Below are 8,105 nucleotides of genomic sequence, written 5' to 3'. Positions count from 1 at the left end.
TCTGGCTTGACATTCTTGGTTCCCGGTCTGAAAGTAATGGAAAAATTAAATCTTCCAAAAAACAGGGACCACCTAGCCTGTCGGGGGTTCAACCTCTTGGCTGTTTGAAGGTAAGCTAGATTTTTGTGGTCCGTCCATATGATAAATGGGACCTCGCTCCCCTCCAGCCAATGTCTCTATTCCTCCAGTGCTAATTTAATGGCCAGTAGCTCCCTATTACCGACGTCGTAGTTACTCTCGGCCGAAGTTAGACGCAGAGAGAAATATGCACACGGATGGATCTTATTGTCTTCTGTAGACCTTTGTGATAGGCGGAGAATCTAACCCAGTAGGTTCGATGCTCCAGCGAAGGTCTGATCACCACCTGCTGCTTAAATCCTGTCTGGTCTCATCAGTGGTATGAGGAACACCTGTGGAACAATGATTAGTGGCGCCGCCCAAAGGGCGGAACCGAAACCCAGATCCTCACACAAAGTCTTAACGCCTAATACTGTACTCTATTTTTTTAATAAACTATTTGAAGCTGAATTAAATAAAATACACCCATAATCAAAAATTTATCTAATTTGTCAGGATTCGAAACTTTTCTACGTGAGCAGTTCGGCGTCAGACAGACACGGAAGACCAGAATAACGAGAAGTGTATTTATTTACAGTGAACAAGTTGTGCAAGGATGATCGGGAGACAGGACCTGAAAACAGAGGACATCGTGAGTCTGAGGTTTCTCCGAGGACGGACAGGTAAGTATTAATGAGATTGAGGCTTCAGGGGAAATGTCCTTACAGTGAGAGGACTGGCACATAACACAAAGGTAAGATGATGAGGGGAGTACTTTCCGGTAGTGGATTGGCAGGTTCCTCCAAGGGCAACAGGTAAGTATCCTTTCCAGGCAGGCAGACAGGCTCAGGCAAACAGGTAGGTTGTTTAGTTTCACAGCAGGTTCCAAACACAGACCAGACTGGATCTCCAACGGACAGGTTATCCTGAGAAGGTGCAGAGTAGAAACAAGAACACAGTTCTTAAAAAGTCCTCACAAACACTAGAAGATACAAGAGGCTTGGCACTTTACCACTTAGGCAAAAACAATGCTCCAGCGCTGGTCTGGTTCCCACCACGGCCTTAAGTACCCAGGAGTCTGACGAGCCTGATCCGCTGCAGGTGTGGAGGGAGTGGAAAGGTGCTGCTAATCAATGGCCAAGACAGCCCACCAGGAAGTATCAGCAAAAACCCCAAATCACCACAGTACCCCCTCCTCAATGGTCGCCTCCAGGCGACCTCGGACGCTTCTCCAGATGTTCATTGTAAAAGGAGGTGATCAATTCAGGATCCTGTCAAAGTCCTCAGGATCCAATTCAGGATCCGGCAGGAGGGCACAGTGCACTCACCGAAACAGGTTTTCGGTGACTTGCAAAGTGTGGAAAGTCGGATGAATCTTTAATGACGAAGGCAAACGAAGTCTCACCGCTGAAGGCGGCCTGTACACTATTGATCTTATCAATAGTGTACAGGCCAATGAACCTGGGAGACAATTTTTTAGGAACATCTTTGATGTTATGTCTCGAGTGGATTGCCATACCTGCTGCCCTTCCTGATACTCTGGAGCTGCTGCTCGACAACGATCCGCAAATCGTTTATTCTGATTTGCTGTCCTCAGCAAAGCGGCCTTGGTCTGTTGCCAAAACCTGCGACAGCGCTTAATATGGGCCTGCACGGATGGGACCAGTATTTCTGTCTCCAGGCTGGGGAAGAGAGGAGGGTTGTATCCCAGGGATGCTTCAAAGGGAGAAAAAGAGGAGGCATGTCCATTAAGGGCATATTCGACCCACGGTAGGTGTTTGCACCAGGACGATGGATTATTGTTAATGATACAGCGCAGAGCGGCTTCGAGTTCTTGATTACACCTCTCTGTCTGGCCATTAGACTGCGGGTGGTAACCGGAGGACAAACTGACTTTGGCACCAAGAGCGTTGCAAAAAGCCTTCCATACCTGGGAGATGAATTGTGGCCCTCGATCTGAAACGATATCCAGCGGAATACCGTGGATGCGGAAAACATGGAGGACTAAGAACTGGGCAGTCACAAATGCAGAAGGTAATTTTGCCAGAGGTATGAAGTGCACTGCTTTAGAAAAACGATCAATGATATTCAAAATGACTGTTACCTTCGGATGGTGGAAGTCCAGTGACGAAATCCAGGGAGATGTGAGACCAGGGGCAAGCAGGTACGAGTAACGGTTGCAGTAGTCCTGCTTGAGGTTGGTGAAGAGACTTGTTTCTCGCACAGGTAGGACAAGCATGCACAAATTCCTTAATATCAGATGATATGGTAGGCCACCAAAAATGTCTCTTAGTGAACACCAACATTTCTGTAATTCCGGGGTGACAGGTGAACCTATGATTATGAACCCAATCCAAAACCTTCCCCACGATGCTTCTGGGGATGGATCTCCTACCAGGAGGTGCGGTACCTGGATCAGGTTCCGACTGCTGTGCCAACGAGATGGTATTCTCTATCTCCCAGGTAAGAGAACCGACGAAGCATGTGGATGGAAGTACACAAACGTCCTCTTTAGAAGAGTCAGAAGCTGAGTACTGTCTGGAGAGGGCATCTGGCTTAACATTTCTGGATCCGGGTCTGTTAGTAATGACAAAGTTGAATCGGGCGAAGAACAATGACCAATGGGCTTGCCTGGGATTGAGTCTCTTGGCGTTTTGTAAATATACGAGATTTTTGTGATCTGTCCAAATCATAAATGGTTCGTTAGTCCCCTCTAACCAGTGTTGCCATTCTTCCAGTGCTAGTTTAATAGCCAGGAGCTCACGATTTCCCACATCGTAGTTCTGTTCAGATGGAGATAATCGTCTGGAGAAGAATGCACATGGGTGGACCTTACCATCAGCAGATGACCGCTGGGACAGCACTGCTCCAACCCCAGTATCCGAGGCATCAACTTCGACCATGAATTGCTTTTCTGGATCTGGATGACAGAGAATGGGAGCTGAAGAGAACAGAGCTTTAAGTTTGCCAAACGCAGTGTCTGCTGCTGGAGACCAGGTGAATGTGCAGAGTGTGGAGGTAAGTTGCGTTAAAGGGGCTGCCACTCTACTGTAATCCTTGATGAAACGTCAATAAAAATTTGCGAATCCCAAAAAACGTTGGAGTTCCTTACGATTGGTCGGAGTGGGCCATTCAGTGACGGCTCGGACCTTTTCTGGGTCGGTGTGAAACTGCCCTCTTTCAAAAATGAAACCCAAAAAAGAGACAGTGGAAACATGGAACGCACACTTCTCAGCCTTCACGAACAGTTTGTTTTCATGAAGTCTCTGTAAAACAGCCCTGACATGAGTTTCATGAGTCTCCAGATCATGCGAAAAGATTAGTATGTCGTCAAGATACACGAATACAAAAATGTTGAGAAAATCTCGCAAAACGTCATTAATCAGAGCTTGGAAGACGGCCGGGGCGTTAGTGAGACCAAACGGCATCACCAGATACTCAAAGTGCCCCAACGGAGTCTTAAAGGCCGTCTTCCACTCGTCCCCCTCCCTTATTCTCACAAGATGATATGTGTTACGAAGGTCCAATTTAGAAAATATGGTCGCCGAATGTAATCTTTCATGCACCGAGTCAATTAACGGATGTGGATATTTGTTTTTAACTGTAATTTGATTTAACCCCCGAAAATCAATGCAAGGTCTGAGAGACTTGTCTTTCTTCTCAACGAAGAAAAACCCTGCTCCCAAAGGAGAAGTAGATGGCCGGATTATACCCGAAGCTAATGAGTCATTAATGTAGCTTCTCATTGCCTCTGTTTCAGGCCCAGACAGATGGTACAATCGACTAGAGGGAAGAGGAGCCCCGGGAAGCAACTCGATCGCACAGTCATAAGGTCTGTGCGGGGGAAGAGAGAGAGCCTTGCGTTTACTGAAGACTGGTGCCAGGTCATGGTAAGTTTGAGGAACACCTGACAAATCTATGTCCTCCACGCCCCCCGACAGACCGAGCACCAGCCGACTTTAAACAGTGCATTAAACAAAAATTACTCCAGGACTCTACTCGCCTTTCAGCCCAATTGAGTATAGGATTATGCTTTTGTAGCCAAGGAAAACCAAAAATGAGTTGTGGAGATGAAGCGGAGAACACATAAAACTCACCAGACTCATGATGATTGCCGAACACCAAGACTTGTAAATTGGTGACCCGATGAGTTATTTGTGAAATAGCTTGTCCTGTTAGTCCATTCACTGTGCGAGCAGAATCCAAAGAAGAAGTTGGAATGTTCATTTGATCCACTAGGTTCTGAGAAATGAGGTTCAACTCGGACCCGGTGTCAACCATGGCAGCGATTGGTAAGGAGGTTTGATCCGTGATAATATTTGCTGGAAGAGAAAGCAGAGATGTTGGGGAAAATTTCAACGGACCCGACAGCTTTTCCCCTTCTACTGATGGGCAGCACAGTTTCCCTGAACCGGACAGTTAGCCACAAAATGTCCCTTAATTCCACAGTATATACATTCTCTAGCACGAAAACGTCTTGGTCTCTCCTCTGCGGAAAGACAAGTGCGGCCCACCTGCATCAGTTCAGGCTCAACAACCGGTGCTCGAGAATTAGCAGATCCTTCAGACCTAAAAACAAGGCCAGTAAACTGAGCATCCTGGGAAATAGAGTCTCTCTCGCTGCCGTTCCCGGAGACGATTGTCGATTCTTATAGCTAAAGCAATTAGCTCGTCCAGGCTACCCGGTTCGTCTCTAGCTGCTAGTTGATCCTTAATGACTTCAGATAATGAGCCGGTGAAAATACCTCTCAATGCCAATTCATCCCAGCCTGCCTCCTCTGCAGTGATCCGAAAATCCATGGAGTGTTCCGCCACTGACCTGCGTCCCTGTCGTAGAGTCAGTAGACGTTTAGCAGCTTCCTCCTGTTGTAAAGGATGGTTGAACACTCGCTGAAACTCTTGGAGGAAGTGTGAAAAATTTAACGTGTCGATCGGATGGGAGACAAAAAACACCTGGGCCCAGCGGAGCGCTCGTCCCTTCAGTGCTGAAACTACAAAGATTATTTTGGAGGCATGAGAGGGAAAAAGTGACAGCAAGCGAGCAAAAGCCAAATTGCATTGTAAAATAAATCCTCCGCAACGATCGGTGTCACCCTCAAACAGCTCCGACGGTTTTACTTCCGGTTCACGGACCGGGGTCAGAGAGGCAGGACGGGGTGTGGTGACAAGTGACGGAGTAGCGGGATTTGTGGGAAATAGAGTTCCTAAACGGTTGTCCAGTGCAACAATTCGATGGGAAACCTGATTCAAAGTAGCACAAGGGTCCTGTTGAACCTGATAGAGTTGTTGTATCAAGGTTTCATACTGATCTAAGCGATGTACTAGCGTGTCCGCGGTCTGTCTGCCACCGGAACTGCTCTTAGAATCTTGGTTTGGCTGGAGCATTCTGTCAGGATTCGAAACTTTTCTACGTGAGCAGTTTGGCATCAGACAGACACGGGAGACCAGAATAACGAGAAGTGTATTTATTTACAGTGAACAAGTTGTGCAAAAGTGATCAGGAGACAGGACCTGAAAACAGAGGACGTCGTGAGTCTGAGGTTTCTCCGAGGACGGACAGGTAAGTATTAATGAGATTGAGGCTTCAGGGGAAATGTCCTTACAGTGAGAGGACTGGCACATAGCACAAAGGTTCTTACATTTTTTCCCCTCTTCCAAAAAATACCATCATCTGCAAATAACGAAACACCAAAAGATTTATCTATATTACTAAAAATATAATTAACCATTACAGTAAATAATGTAGGACTAATTATACTGCCTTAAGGAGTGCCATTTTCTACTTGACACTTTGAACTTATTTCCCCACCTATTTTAACTAATATTTCTTTCGGTTACATTTTTTAAATCCATCTATATATTTGACCCCTTATACCTATTTGTTTTAATTTATTCAACAACCCTTCCTTCAATAACATGTAATATACCTTTTCCACATCCAAAAAAACTGCTATCACAGTCTCCTTATTAATCTTGGCTTGCCTATTTTCATGTTCCAGACATAACGCATTGTACTTCTGCCTTTCCTAAATCCAAAACGATAAAACTTAATCTTCTCCTTAGATTCTAAAAAAAAATTAATCTGTTATTTTCCTTTTTTCCATAACTTTACCTAAACATGATGTTAGAGCTATTGGTCTAAACCTTTCAGCTGAATTAGGATCTTTACCAGGTTTACAGATAGGAATAATGATGGCTTCTTTCCATTTTTCAGGCAACTTCCCTTCCTCCCACACCTAGGCAATGCCACATTTTTTTAAATCAAGTACAAGAACTTCAATTTGAGTATTTGCTTATACAAGTACTAATAAATGTCATAAGTATACTGTAGGAACATAAGAACATTTACTTTGAAAATATGCCTGAAAATCAGAGTGTTTTGTGTTAATTTGTCAAACAGAGCAAAGCAGCACCAGTCTTTTCAAAAAGCGCCTGTTGGTGAGTGGTGAGAAGCTTGTGCTCAAATCTGTATATTCCCAGGATCCTTATCTGCTCAGTGACAGACTTTAGCCATTTCCTGCTCCTGTTAGCTAAGCAAACTCTTTGAACACAGCGTCAGGTTTTTTTTTAGATGCTTTATTAAATTCCTTGTTTTGAAAGTGCTAGATTTTTGTCTCTTTTTTTAAGAACTTTGGTGAGCAAAATATACATTTTCATCATTGTTCAATCTGAAATGCCATAGACATTATATATGGAGACCAGTGGCGCAAAAAGTGGGTAGGCACTAAATGCGGCACTAAGGGTATATGCTAGAGGGGATGTCAAAGCGATGAAGGAAAAAGATGTAGTTATGATACAGGATGCTTTAAAAATACATGCTATCATGCAGAAATACTGTTTTATGTTCTTTAACAAAGACAGACATATGGTATGGCATTTTAATGAATGTATAAATCGATATATGTATGTTTGATTGCTCATTTAAATTTATTTCACTCTCATACACACACACAAGCCGGAGCCCTCTGTACACACCACAATAATAATTTCTTCATATTTTTTTGTGCTGTGCATACACACACATACATAGTTTTCTTTTTAAAGGCCTGTACAATCTTTAGGTAAATTCAGTGTGTTACACTGCCCTGCTTGTAACTGGGGCTGGAGATCTGAGGTTCACTTTCAGGGAGATGCTGAGAAAGGTTCACTGGAAGGCTCTCTTCAGCTTTCCTTCAGGCTTTTCTGTTCCTTGTTGCTGCATGCTAAAATATAAGACACATAATATTTAAAAACAACTTCATTAAAAACAACTTGAAAAGGTTTTAATACCCCACAGTGTATTGTAATACACAATACATCATTAATTCCTAAACATGCAGAAAGAACTAACACTTAAAAACAGGTTTAACAAAAGTGTGATATTAACTTTAGTTTTACACATGAATCATAAACCTTTCTGTTAGCATGTACAGTAAAAAACAAACAAACAAAAAAACACCTCCTCTTTGGAGATGAGATGGAAAGACAAATAGGATCACTCTTTCTAAGCCGGTCCTGTCAAAGTCCTCTGACTTGAAATGTTCACTACAGAGCATATACGACTCTGTAGCAATAAAACCCGCCATCTTATTGCAACTTCCCATTGCCTCCTTAAATCTGTGTTACTGATCACCTTCAAAATGTAAAAAAACAGCAAGAGCTAATGAGACAGGGAGTACCATATCCTCCTGTTAGTATTTTATTGATAGTCAAATAACGTTAGCTGCAATGTCATAATATTATAAATGGTCAAATAGCCAAAATTATTGTCCCGTCTTTTTTGTGAAAAATAATCTCATGTGATCCATTTTTAATACTGCACTGGGTTTTGCAATGATAGGCAGAACAAAACACTGCCATAGGTGCACGCTCTGCGTTTACTCCTGTTGGCTCTTAGAGTGAGGACAAACCCATCCAGTTTGGCACAGACGCCGGATGCACTCCAGTACGTAATGAGGTGTATATATGTCTGTGTGATATCCCACCTTTTTCTGGTGGTGTTTCTTGGCAGATAAAAAACTACTTTGCATTATTGCCACCAACTGGTAAGGAGTGCAGATCAGGTCAGC

This window comes from Kryptolebias marmoratus, linkage group LG14, assembly GCF_001649575.2.
Source record: "Kryptolebias marmoratus isolate JLee-2015 linkage group LG14, ASM164957v2, whole genome shotgun sequence".
Taxonomy (NCBI): domain Eukaryota; kingdom Metazoa; phylum Chordata; class Actinopteri; order Cyprinodontiformes; family Rivulidae; genus Kryptolebias; species Kryptolebias marmoratus.
This window is presented reverse-complemented; position numbering follows the sequence as displayed.